This window comes from Kryptolebias marmoratus, linkage group LG5 (assembly GCF_001649575.2).
Source record: "Kryptolebias marmoratus isolate JLee-2015 linkage group LG5, ASM164957v2, whole genome shotgun sequence".
In the NCBI taxonomy this organism is placed as follows: domain Eukaryota; kingdom Metazoa; phylum Chordata; class Actinopteri; order Cyprinodontiformes; family Rivulidae; genus Kryptolebias; species Kryptolebias marmoratus.
The window spans coordinates 17,647,551-17,661,892 of NC_051434.1; the positions used below are offsets into that span (position 1 = coordinate 17,647,551).

The 14,342-nt window shown below is 39.2% G+C and overlaps 1 long non-coding RNA gene across 1 annotated transcript; it reads right to left on the bottom strand.

Annotated features, from left to right (window-relative positions):
- Positions 1-57: 57 nt before the first annotated feature.
- On the bottom strand, positions 58-642 carry LOC108238731. Its single transcript, XR_001808686.2, has 3 exons — positions 484-642; positions 218-400; positions 58-139 (listed from the first exon to the last, which is right to left on the bottom strand). It is a non-coding gene; the product is annotated as an uncharacterized LOC108238731 (long non-coding RNA).
- Between the last annotated feature and the right edge of the window lie 13,700 nt (positions 643-14,342).

A 14,342-nucleotide genomic window follows, 5' to 3' on the forward strand; every position in this document is an offset into this window, starting at 1 on the left:
TGTCATGATGTTTTCTAATTTTCGAACCCACATGCAGAGTTAAACAGACAACCGGGAAAAAGTTTAGTGAGTTTATTGAGAAGGTACGGGTTTTCACTTTGACAGGTCCAAGGTGTAAGTGGCTGGCGCGTCTGGATTTCTGCAGCACAGGAAGACTGGTTAGTAGAGTTCTGGTTATGGCGGAAATGTCAGCAGCGGCTGAAAAGTCCGTTCTTACTTGAGGGGTAGTGTTCAGAGCAAAGGGAGGAAGGTACCGGATCACCGGAGTCTGGTTCTTGCCGGGTGGGGAGATGGTGCGGGTGGAGAGGCTGCTGTGGAGGGCGGACAGGTAGGTTCCGGACCCCGTGGAGGAGGCGTGTGGGGACGACTGCCGACCAGGAGATCCGAAGAAGAGGGGTAGCTGGGGAGGAGGCACACACAAAGAATCACTAGGTTTGTCACAACAGAGAAAGCACAAGGGAATCTAGCTTAGGCCTGAAGTACCATTACTGGCTAACGCTCTGGCGCTGAAGTGTCGGCAGCTCTCCACTCATATACTCCTCCACAGCTGATGGGATGAGCCACAGGTGTGCTGAGTCCCAGTACCCTGGTCACGCCCCCAGGAAGACTCAGCCTCTGCCCTGCCTCTGGTGGAGAAAAAAAATCAAAAAACCACCCCAGCTCCAGATCCCAACAGTAATATTCAATCAACAATAAAACCAGCTGAAAAAGTCCAACTAAATGTGAAGGAAATAATGTAGAACGTATGAACTCTGGAGTAGCTTTGCAGAGGAAAACAAATGTCTGTTGCAACAAAAATAAACCTCAGAAGACAATGCAACGAATAGCAAATAAAATTTTAACCTTCTCTAAAAGCTTGTTTGGACGTGAACATTGACACATGTAAAATATTATAGTATCCAACACATGTCCAAAAAAAAAGACTTGCTTTGTGTTCAAATGATGAACATGAAAGTTAAATGATATTTTTCATTGCTGGCATTTTGTTGCAGGTGTTGTTGCCTTTAAAAACAAGCCAAAACACCTGTCAAATTAAATGTTTGTTGGCTTAGTGTACACTGCTTCAGCAGTGTTAACGCCAGCTGTCAGCAGTAAAAAGTGAATTAGTTGTTAAGAAGTTAGTCCTGGTATTTCTTAGATTTCTTTACTTTGTTCAAAGAAAAAAAAATGGAAAGGAAGACATCAAGTAATCAGCTTAAAACTTGTCTGGATTAGTTCTAGCTGGAATCGCTACTAAACACATCAGCTATATACTGTACATTACTTAACAAGAGTGTTTGAAACAATTTATTTAATAAAGTACCTCCCCCTCATTTTGTTCCAATAATTCTCCAAGCTTGGGCTGTTTCTCAGCATATCATTTCTGTTTTACGCTGTGTAAAAATCAAACAAGTTATTTTTTATCTCAGCCACAAAGGAACTGCGTTAACAAAGCCGTGACTGAGCTCTCTGAAAATTAAGATTTAAGGGCTTCACTTAGATATGATGCAGGGATGTTGAAGACGGTCAGGGCCGTCCTGAGATCAATGCCAATCTGAGCGAGTTTTATTTCACTTTTAAGTTGAGATGTGGGGGTGGGGAGGGCAATGTAAAACTTGCTTTTGTTCAAAACTAAAACATATGACAATGCATTTAAAGTAAGCCTGCATGAAATTATGGTAAACCAAGGCAGGAGGATCACCACCAAAAACATGCGTGAGTGGAAGAGTTTGTTTTTTATTTGCAAGTTATTATTGTCTTTAACACATTGTTGTTTTGTAATCATTCGATTTTTGTCCTGTTTTTGAAATATGCAGATGCACCGAAGTAGAAAGGCTTTCCCAGTTTCATTGGGGTGAATTTGCCATGAAGATTGGCAGCTGTCCTAAATGTTTCCTACTGGTGAATAGTATTTCTTACCATAAATGGACGGATTCCAAATTATTTGGAAATGACCTTTGACCCTTCCCAGATTGATGGGCAGCAACAGTTGCTTCTCTGAGGTCATTGTTATTCACTTTCCTCCTTGGTGTTCTGGTAATGTACACCTGTATGCTCCAGCAGCAAACTGCCAAAACTCCTGCATTTGGAGGGATGCTCACACTGATGGTGATCAGATAATCAATACATTTGATCAGCAGAAGTGCTGCTGCTTTCCCCCCAAAATCCTATGGAATCAACAAAATGGTGTACAACACACACAGAGTTTCCATTTTGATTTAGGTTGTGTTTAATAAATACTGAAAATGTGGAATTTGTTGTGATTTGTTATACGCTGAAGGTTGCATTTGAAAGATTTAACAGCCTGATAGACCAGATCCTTTTTTATTGTGTCCTGATACATAAAACCATAGGACTGAAAGAAGGTGGACTTTCTTTTCCACATAGTTGTAAATATTCATATAAATGTAATTTGTCAAAAAAATGTGGCTTTTTAACTACATAATGTTTATATTTTGTGAATAAGTAAACACAGATCCTTAACAAATGCATACTGATATGTGAAAATTGGTGTGTGAAGGCTTTTAAGCCTAAACTAGCTGTGTGTGGATGTCTGGGCAAATGCCGTCATTCGTTGTCAGGACATTTGGTCTTCATTACGGTGCAAAGTTCCGTCTCCACACACACAAGGTTACCAATCTTCTCTGTGAGTGGAGGCAGATACCATCGCAGTCTTGGCTTGGCAATCAACTTGTCAACCCTGAGGGAGCAAAGCTGACCAGTGATCCTATGAACTCTTTATTTCTCCCACACACACACGGGCCAGCTAATCAACAGCGTAAGTGAGCCAGCGGTCGTGAAACCTGCTCGACAGGAAGTTACAGCCATGTCACAGGAAATAGGATGTGTCTTTTCGCTGGGCTGCAGGATCCCTGCGATTACAAGGAGCAGATGGAGCTGTCTCGTTGCATTACACCTACACACACACATGCACATACGGTAAACACTCATGCACATCCGAGGAGACGTGTAAGGGAAGCGAACAGGGTATGGAGTTACGACATAAGTCCAAACATGCACATACACACGAGAGCCCAAATAAACATGTTGATCCTTATTGTTGCTAGAGCAGGGAACTTCCCCCGCTTAGTTTGTTTGGAGTAACATTTGAAGGAAAAGATTTGGGAGAAGTGCGTGACACATTCCTCCTGTTATGACTACCGCTGGTGAAGCACTACACACATATGGACATGAACACACAGAAACCTAACTAAGGTTAATACTGGAAAGTGACATGCTACACTTTCTTGTGAACATCTACTACCTACACATCAGACATCTCGGCATGTTTTTTTTTCTTTTAGAACTTTGTGCTGCACAGATGTTTACCTTGTTAATTAGGATTTTGACCTTTTGTGATGAAAAATGAGAGTATGGAGTAAAATGTGATTCATTAATTTTAAAAATAAGCATTGTATATATAGTAAAAGATAAAATAAAAAAAATCTGTCATCCTACATGTTTTAAATGAGTACAAATGAGCTTTGTGAACTTTATCATACACTGTGTGTCTTATTCTCAGGTTATTAGTTTTAATTGGGCTTCTAGAGTTGTTTTTTGGGGTTATTGGACAAAGAAAAAACACTGCTGATATTCAAATGGCTTTTGAGTGACCAAGAAAATTCTGAGCCAGATTCAAATTCAGTTAAATGCCTTCGAACTGCACCCTTAATCATATCAAAGCTGGACGTCTCAGTTTGACAAATCCACAAACCGGTACATCAGTCTAAACCTGCCTCGCTCACAAACAACAAGATGTTCCCTTAAGAGCAATTCAGCAGCATTAGCAGAAATCTGATTAGAGCTCAGCAGATTAGTGTGTCAAAGAAAATACCATGTATGGTTGTGTAAATTGCAGCAAGCAGAAGGACAGTAGCTGCTGTGGGGTTTTATACTCCCTGTCTGATGATGATGTAAGTTAGAAATCTTTAACTATTAAAGCAGTAAGGAGTGCCTTTTCTGTCAGACGCACTGCTACAAACTTTGGCATTGGCTCTCTTGTCAAACTTGAGTCATTGCTTTTGTTACAACTGGGCTGGCCACGCTTTCCAAAATGCCTAAATTTGGGGGGGGGTTCTGCCCATTTTACTGTTGCCCTCATACTATAATTTCTTTCATGGTTGAGCAGGGGAGACGGGTGGATGTGTAGTTTCCTCCACTGACGGTGTAATCTCATGACTCAGGTCGTGGATATGTACAGGCAGCATGGGCTCTTTTAACCAAACTGTCTCTCTTTATTGAGTTGATATTTCTAGCATTGGTTTTACTTGTTGCACTGGGTGAAACTTAAGCATAGCCCAGTATGAGATTATGATTATACTATAACTTTGAGCAAAATTATACAGTTTTGCAATTTAAAATAAAAAATGAGTCAAAACTTTTCTAAATATATCACATGATCTAATTGCTTTTGTTATAAAAAATCCAGATGCTATTACTATTGCTGTCTAAATATTATCAAATATTGCTGTAATGACTATTACATTTAAATTTAAAATCGAGGCTTTTCATGTTTTGAAGATCAGGGTTGCAATCTTAATTTAATCACAAGCATTAAAATTTTACTTAAGGTCAGTACCAGCTAAACCACCCAAGTCACCAGGCCATTTAATAAACTGTTTTAAGACCTACACAAAAAGAGTACAGAATAAACACAGCTAAATTCAGTTGAAGTTCTAAAAAAATAGGTTTATTGTACTGAATATTACTTCTGCTCTCATAAAGTAATGGAAGTCTGGCAGATTGATGCTAATTAGTTAATTTGACGAGCAGCCAGGCTGCAGCAGGTTATTCACCAACAGACATGTTAACTCTTGTAGCTTATTTTTCACATGCTTTAAAACATTGTTACATTTTTGTGCTTCCTTATTACTTGCAAGGTCACCTTTGGGGTTTGATACACTGATCTTGGAGCAAACAACATATCATTGGACTAGAGATTGAACCCTCATTGCCAAAATATGCCTATTGGTGTATTACTGAGAACATAAAAATGCTGTCTATAGAGTGCATAATATGCAATACTGCATGAGAATAAGACACATCATAAAGGACTTTATAGGACCTAGAGGTTAAAATGTCACTATATAAGTGTGGACCATTTACCAATTTAAAGGGAAGTGGACAGAAGTGGCCTCCTGCAATCACTGTAATTGTGACAAGATCATAAAAACATCCTATTGCAGATGTGATACTCGTGGCAATAGCATCATGCTAGCATGGATTGATCTTCTAGCACATGGCTGCATCCTGATGCAGTCTGAGAGTCATACAGGATGGACAGAAAGAGTGTGTTGAGGTCTCAAGAGGGTGTCTCAGGGATGTGGAAAATAACAGGGAAAACCCTATTTTGGGAAGATCAAAGCAGCATCACAATTGTCTAAATGCTGAAGGACTTTTACCAAATTGGCTGTGATCCAGACATGTTCTAATAGGACATGACAGGTTTGTCATACAGTGTGCGGGAGGCCTAAGGATACAAGAATGCTAAACGTATCAGTGTTCAAAGACAGTAAGACAGGAAAACAGAGACAGACAACAATGAAGTCTCTAAAAAGAGAAAGTGATGTTATGATGGTGCAGCATGTCCTGTTGACATCCTGTCACACTGAAGGGCTTAACGTCACTTCCTTTATTTAGAGTCTAAGACGCTTCTTCCTGCTTCCCCAACAGACCTCAACTCACTCTAAATTATGACCCAACAATGCCATGGAGTAAAACAGTGATCATAGCCAATGCAACACTGAAAAGAAACCCACGTACACCTTCTGTAGGTGCTGGCTTTAATCAAAGAAAAGGAATGACTTCTTTTTTGTGGTTTGACTTAAAAACAGATTACATTGTGCCGCTTGAAAATTTTGTGGTCACATATCAGACCACTGTGATTAAAGCATACCATCAACACAAGCAACATCCTCTGATTGCATGCAGTTTGGTGTTAAGACAAAATCCATGTGTTGGGTTTTTCATTGCAGATATTTTTAGACAAAAGCCAACATTTCGATTCATGGAAAGTCACATAAAAGAAATAGAAGACAATAATTGCTCCTTATTAGTTTGTTTTAAAGGGATGAGGTAAAGGGAATGTTGAAAAATTAAGTTTATAATGATCAACATCACTTTGATACATTGACAAATCTAGTTATCAGTACCTTTGGACCGCATCACTGTCCTCATATAATTAGCATGCCATTATCTTACTGTAGCGGTCTGATAATGAAGAGAGCTTGTTACACGGTTGGAAAGACACTTAGGAGGTGCAAAGGCTTTCATTAGGTTTTGGTAAAGGGATTGTTAGCCATGTTGGCAGCTGTTAATTGGTGCTCAGGAGGCTTAAGACTCTATAAGACCTTATAGTGTAAACCTTTATTTGTGTGGGTGGTGAGGTACAAAAATGCATTCAAGTTGAATTTATTGTCAAAGGGTCAAACCAGGTCTGAGTCTCAGCTGTTCTTTATTTATAACAAATTGGATAAAGCTTAAAACATATTCTACCCAGCACTTGCAAATTGCTATATGAAGTATGAGAAATTCTGCACATTAACAAAAGTTTGCCTAGAGAACTGACATTTGCATTGTTTTAGTTTTTCACACTTTTTTCTTACAGGAATGCTTCAGTTTTTTTGTTACTTGAGGTTGTGTTGTGCGTACTCGTGAAAAATTAGTATCTTAGACACATTAGAGCTCATCGGAGCAATTTTAGTTTGAAGATTAAGTGAGGAATTCTAATGGAGGAGTGAAACTAAGGCTACTCAGAGCAGGGAATGCTTTATTACTTTTTTTCTTTTTCTATACCTCTTTACATTTGATTTGATTGAGCAAATAGTGACAAAGTAAATAATAGTTTCAATCAAAACTATTATTTACTTTGTCACTATTTGCTCAATAAAATGTTTGTGTTGCTGTAGGTAAATTCTTGTACTGAAGCTACAGCGCACACAGTTACTGTATCCTGCAGGGAATCAGCTGTGGCTTGCAGTTTCTGCAGTCTAAACTGTGTCAGTATCAATGACAAGAACAGCATGCATTTGTGCAAAATGACTTTTGATACAGAAGTGCGTGTCAGAATTCCTAGTACAAAATCATTGAGACATTTCTATCCAGGAGGTTCATGGTAACGTCCGCAGAACAAGGCCAGATTTTGTTCTGTACCATGTACAACAGTGCAGCTGGCAGTGTGTGCTGGAGTCCAAACCTGTCTCCAATATTAAAAAAACAATAGGGCTCATCAAAAAAAAAAAAAGTAGAATCAAATGATGACAACCATTAACTGCTGTGAAGCGGAAATGGTTTTTGCAGGAAACTACACATTTCTCTTGTAAAACTGAAACAATTAGCATCTGCAGTTTCCAAAGATTTAAACAGTGTTACTCAAAAGTTTCTTTCAATGGATTTTAAATATATATATATATATATATATATATATATATATATATATATATATATATATATATATATATATATATATAACACTGCTGGAATTAGCCTTTACTTTTGAAATGCTTTTAAAAAAAATACAGCCTGTTAAATAATGTTAATCCTTTTCTTTGTATTTGTGCCTGTTAAAGGTTCAAAGAATTAAAAATGAAAGATTAATTTTTTTTGTTGCATTTTTCACCAAACTTTTCTGGAACAGAGATTTGTAGAGATAAATGGTTACATCAAATACATCATGTTATTATTGTTGTTGCAAAAGCAGTGAGACAGAAAAACAACCCAGCTTAGGGATTTTTAAAAATTTCTATTTAAACAAACTATTGAACCGACAAACCATGGGACTGAGACGAATTATTTTGTCACAGTGAGACATCAAAAAACATCTGCTGCAACGATATCAAGTGGGAGTTTCACACATTCAACACTGTTGTCAACAGAGCTAGAGAGTTGTATCAGTTAATAGGGGATCAGAATCTGATCAAACATTTATTCTCCATAACAACCTGGCAGAAAATGGTAAAGAAACTTCACCAAATGTTATTTTGTCTTGACAGTTATGGTACGCTCCACTCAGCCTAACAAGTATTTCCACTGTAGGTGCTTTAAATTTGTTCCAACATTACTTGTGTAGGCTTAGTTTTGATAAAGTCAAGTAGTATAAAGCTAGCCTTGGTAAAGTTAAAGATTGTGAAAGATAAACTTTAGTTTCAGCATTTTAAAGTTTACGTTAGGATTTGGGTATTTTGTGTCATTTTCTTGCTCTTTACTTGATTTTTTTATGTGATGCCTGTGTTAAGTAAGTTCTTGAAGTTTTCATGTTAATATTTATTCTTGAATAGCTTTGCTCTTTGTGTTTCCTGTGTTACCTACTCCCTGATTGTATTCTTAAGAAGACAGACAGACAGAAACACAAACTTCTTATGTATTGGCACCTGTAATTATGTTTTCACTTAAGTAGAATTACTTTAAAACAGCAAATGCACCCTGGGTCACTTATGTCATGTTGCATCATTGTTTTCTGTGGCCCAGATGGGGCAAAATCAAATACTGACAAATTATTAGTCTTTTTTGCAGCGACCATAGTTTCGAAGAAGAAGGTGAAATCTTTAAGCTGCTAGAAATCACTACACCCTAGACATCTGAGAGCTGTTAAAAACCCTCAAGACACAAAGAGCCAGAGTGGGTAAAAATAAACTGACAAATACAAAAAAGATTTTCACACAGAGCGAAAAAGATTCATAATCAAAGACACACAGTGTAAGCAGGCATATATAATGGGATATAAATACACCAGCAGAGCGCAGAGTTCACACATGCACAAACACATAATCTGTCACTGATACACAGTCATGAAAATGTGCTGAGTGTGCAGATCAGCCTTGACCTAGTGCCTCTGACTCATATAACGCTGGTGAAAACACAGCGCTGTCAGGCATGTATAAATATGCACACACATACTTGGAAATGTGCAGCGCGCATATGCATATTTTCACTGTTAATGCAGAGACAGCGATAAGGGAACGTGTGCTTGTACAGTTTCACCAGCCACTTAATCCCCGTCAGCTGGAGAAATAGAAAATGAAGAAGGGCAGGAAAGAAAAGAGAGACCGAGAACCCGCTGATGATTTTAGCAGAAGCCTTATCTCACCAAAGCTTTGTTTTGGAAGCAGAAAGTTTATCAGCACTAAACATTCAGGAAGAGGCAGAGAGAACGCAGCCTTGGTCAGCCTCTAGGGAGCTGCTCTGAGTGGATCCAGACGGTGCTTCTGCAAAGTAAACTATTCCTATTCCTCCACCCCCAATGTCTTCCTCCTTCTCTCTTGAACACATATACAGTTCATTAAGTGCTCTCACGCCAATTGCCCCTTCCCACCGCCTCTTTCTAGGCCCATCTCTCTCATTCCCCTCCATGCATGTCACCTCTGCTCATCTCAAACTCTGCTTCTTCACCTCTTTTCAACCCGCATGTTCAACGCCATATGTCTGGGGATAAAAAGAGGAGGATAAACGGGAGGGAGGGGACAAAAACAAGGCAGCGCATGTTTTGCAAAACGAGAGAAAGAAAGGATGTGGAGGCAGCGAGGGAGTGAAAAATGGGGGGTGGACTAATGAAGCAAAAAAGTGTGTCTGTGTGTGTGGGGGGGGGAGGAGGAGGAGCAGAGTCATTGTGAGGAGATGAGAGAAGGTGAGGGTGGGATGGGAAGAAGGGAGGAGGCAGGAAGAGGAGGGGAGGGAACGGGGACGGCAGAGTTCAGATCGGTTCAGAGCAAATGAAGGGGAAGGAGAAAAAAAAAGCGATGCAGACAGAGATAAGGAAATGTTTACACTGAGTACCATGGTCAAACACAATTAATCAAGAGGCACATGCAGATGTATTTTGTGCTCAAACAAAGAGGGCAGTTTAGCAAATTCAGCAGAGACATACAGAGAAAAGAGAAGAGAGAGACTACGGACACAGGCAAAAAAATTTGATACTCGTCAAAAGAAGAGGTGACCTGAGGATACACTCTGGAGTCACGTGGTTCACTTGGCAGCTGCAGAGTCAAGCTGTTTTACATGCAGAACGCCTGGGACAGTCACTGCAGCATAGATGGGCACTGCTTCCCCATTCATACGCTCACAAAATGTCAACCACTTACAGTCAGATTTTGTCATCACTGATGGTTTTTGACAGTCTGAGTATGCTGGGAGTCACTGGGAGAATGTGTTGGAGGGCTGTTGATCTGCATGAGTTGTTGAACATGCTCTAACAATTGTAACACTGTATGTTACAGTCATGGAAAAAGGAAATACCATCTTTCTTTAATTTGGGACTGCAGTAGCTTGGTGGACAGTGCCACAGTCCTGTAATCCTGAAGCTGCAGGTTCAAGCCCAGGTTGTGGCAGGAAGGGCATCCAGCGTAAAACAATTGCGAAATTGTTTGTGTGAGTTTGCTCACTGTGGCAACCCCTGGAGAAGGGAGCAGCTGAAGGAAGAAGACATATCAGGGCAAAATAAAATGATCTGGCCTTTACCAGGTTCTAAAATGATTCAAATCTAACATCAAGCGTGCATAAACACACCACATTTTTCACCATGGCATTATTTATTAAACAAAAATGAAACCAAAATTGTGTGGAAAAACGGTGTCCTCCATTGCTGCTTCCATAGAATAGGAGAGAAAATAGCAACCAGGTACTGTTGTTCAAACGTATTGATTACCTAGTTCTAAGTTGGTCAGCAAATGTGACCACCTCTTTCATCAAAGAACGTCATCCCAGCACGAGTCTGGTTTGCAAAGTAATTATGTGGTCAAAACTACAAGACTTCTGGAACAATGTCTTTTAGACAGATGATACCAAAGTAGAGATGTTTACCCACCATGCATCGCACCATGATTGGTGAAAACCAAACACAGCAGATCAGCACAAATACCTTGTATCAGCTGTCAAGCATGATGGCAGAAGGGTAATGATTTGAGTTTGCTTTGTATGAAAATTGAAATGTGCCACATAGAATATGAAAATAGGCAGACATGGCTGAAAAAAGTGACAATTTGAATCACCTATAAATAACACTTCAGGGCTGTTTGTTGTTAATATATTTACTTAGTCTATTTATTTAGGAAAACTAATAAATTCACCCATCTTTTTTGTCTGAATTTAATTTACATGTCCTGTTTGTTGCTGTTGTAATGATTTAAGGTTTTGCTATTTACACTGCTGAGAAATCATGTTTATTTTGAAAACAGGCATTAAAGACTGCTTTTTGTGCATTCTGACGTGCTCCCATGTAAGTAATACAATACATCTAAATTGAGCCCATAAATATCTTTATTCACAAATGTATTGTTTTATTTCTTACCCTACCATATATCACATCCTTTCAGCAGATTAAACCTTAAATTAGATGGTGACATTGATTAAGTAAGACATTCTTAGCAGCCATACATTTTAGTGAATTCTGAAAGTACACCTCTGTACTTTGCTACTAAAACTTTATAAAATATTTAGAAGACAAAATTAAGAATTTCTGTTTTGAATAAAGACTGGAGGAAGGGAAACTGCAACCAGGGCTCTATTCAAAGAAGGGGGAAAGAGCATACCAACACCTCTACAGCTGGATTATTTACACTGGTGGTGCAGCTGTTAGCACGGTCACCTCAGAGCAGGAAGGTGTTGAGCTTTGGTCGGTCAGCCATCTGGTTCCTTTCTTCTTTAAAACTGAAACTTCTCTCATGAGGCTGTTTGGTTTTTGCCATTTTCCTCAACTGACTCAACTGAATGCACTTTGCTCCTCTTTCTTTTCTTGTCCTGTTCTAACTTCCTGTTGTAATGTCTCCAGGTAAAGACAGACTATGAACATCTGCAACAGTAGGTAGACTTACTGATGTTATCAGTATTTCAGTATTATTTTTTATAAAACTCATAATCCCTTTGAAATGTGTCTGTGGAAAGAGTTCAGTGTTTTGTGCCACACGCAGGCCTTCATCTTCTGTGTGACAAGTAGAAACCAAGAGGTCAGCTAATTTATGTGAGCACAGTTTCAACAACTGTATAACAATAAAGTCTTTATACAGATCCACAAAGTATTTGAGTCATAATCCAAAGTTGGAAATTACATTAAGGCAATGCATCGCTTTCTACTTACTTTTCCTTCTGTTGGGTAATGACCACATGCCATTCATTCACTTACAAAAGAAAAAATAAGGCACCCAAACAAAGCAAAAATAAATTGAATCTGCAACGTGCTGAAAAGTCATGAGTGTTCTGTAATGATTACTATATTAGATCAAATGATTAACAAAGGTTGGCAGTATGGGTACACTGCAGTTCCCATGTCAACCGTGTGCAATACCCTCTCAGACCTGGATACAAGCAGTGGTTCTGTTTGGAGTAAAGCTGTTGTATCCTTTCCTGTGGCAAGTTGGCCCACAACTGGCCATTGCGATCCAGCAGCTTGGCACTGGGTCAGAGTTGATGTCAGAGCTGATCCCACACGTACGATTGGGGAAGGATCAAAGGATCTGAATGGCCATGAGAGGACCTCTTTGTGATGCTGGCAGTCCATCGACCCATGTGCTGTGTGTGGATGAGTGTTGACTTGCTGAAAGATGGGACCAGCGTGAAGTCTCAGGAGGGGTAATACATGTGGATCCAATATGTCACTGATGAAACTTTGTGTTAGAAATAAAAAGTGAATGGACAGAATGTATTTGCACTCACTATTAAAAGTAAACTTGCAAACATGGTTCAAACATTACCTTTATGTACTGTAGCAATTAACCCTGATAAATAAGAAAAAGGAACATAACACTGGATGGTGGAAAAACAGTTGAAAACTTCAGTTTTGTATTTGTATCCTCCAGGTAGTTAAATGTCCCATGGAAAAAGTTGACAGTGTTCCATATCTAAATATGGAAAAATGTATTTGACTCATAAAACAGAACATCTTGTTGAACTTGTGTCTAACCAGCCACATGTCACAAAGGTTAATCATCAGTTGTCGTCATTGACACAAGACATCAGTCCACACAAACACAGACACATATCAGATCCTGACGTGTCAGTGCTGCAGATCTGTTACAGCTCGTCAGAGGTGGTCTCGGAAACATTTCTGCTGCAGATTCAGTGTGACAGTCCAGTCAAAGCGGCCTGACTTCACAGAGCTCCTTTCTTATTTTTAGCTGCATGATGAAATGTTGATGCAACAGCTCGCATGTGAGCGGTGGGGAGTGGGAGGGCTGTGATTTGGCATCGACTGGCTTTACTGAAAGTCATAGCATCATCAGTGTTCTCTGCCACTCTATGAAATGTCTCCACTCTGCAAGAACAACCCATTCTGATAGCTCATGGTCTAACTCAGAGGTTTTCTAAGAGAGAGGCAGGATTCCTTATAATGTCTTGTTCCCACTGATTTTTTATGTTACTTCTAACATTTCATATCATGAAAGCTAGATTTTTAAAAAAAAAATCACATTGTCAATGAGGAGAAAAAAAAAGTCTACCTTGTTTCAACTTTTAGAGTTTTATATATCAGGATATAATAAAAGTGATCCGGTCTTTAACAGATCACCTCACATCTAACCTCAAGTGTACAACAAACACACAATTCTTTAATAAACAAAAATGAAGCCAAAGTTTAAAAGCTGTATGTGAAAAGACCACTCCATGTTTCAACAGCTTGTAGAACCACCTTTAGCAGCAAGAACTTAAACTAGTACTATTCTGTATTATTTTATCAGTCTCTCATATTGCTGTGGTGGACTTCTGACCTACTCTTCTTTACAATGTTGCTTCAAGGTCCCCCACTGCATTTCAATCAGGTTAAGGTCTGGACTTTCACTGAACCATTGAGACACCTTGATTTTTTCATTATTTCTCATCCATTTAGTTGTAGATTTGCTGCTGTGTTTGGGTCATTGTCCTGTTTTATGACTCCATTTTGGCCAAGCTTCAGCAGTCAGACAGATGGCCTCACATTTGGCTTTAGAACACGTTGGTCTACAGAGGAGTTCATGGTCGACTCAATGACTGCACGGAGCCCAGGTCCTGTAGCTGCAGAACAATCCCCAATCATCATCCCTCCATCACCAGATGATATGAGGTGTTAATGATTCTATGCTGTATTGGTTTTCATCAAACATTGTTTGTGGCCAATCATCTCTACTTTGGTCTCATCGGTCCAAAAGACAATGCTCTGGAAGTCTCGAGGTTCATTCAGATGCAACTTTGCAAACCTAAGTCGTGCTGCCATACTATTTTTAGAAAGAAGAGGCTTTCTCCTGGAAACCCTTTCAAACAAAACTTTCAGGTTTATTGCAAATTCTTTAAGCAACACACAGTCAGACCTTGAAGTAAATTTGCTGGGAAAATTAACAACTGTCCTAAATGTTTCTCATTTGTGTATGATGTTCTTCATTGTAGAACGATGGGCTACAGATGGT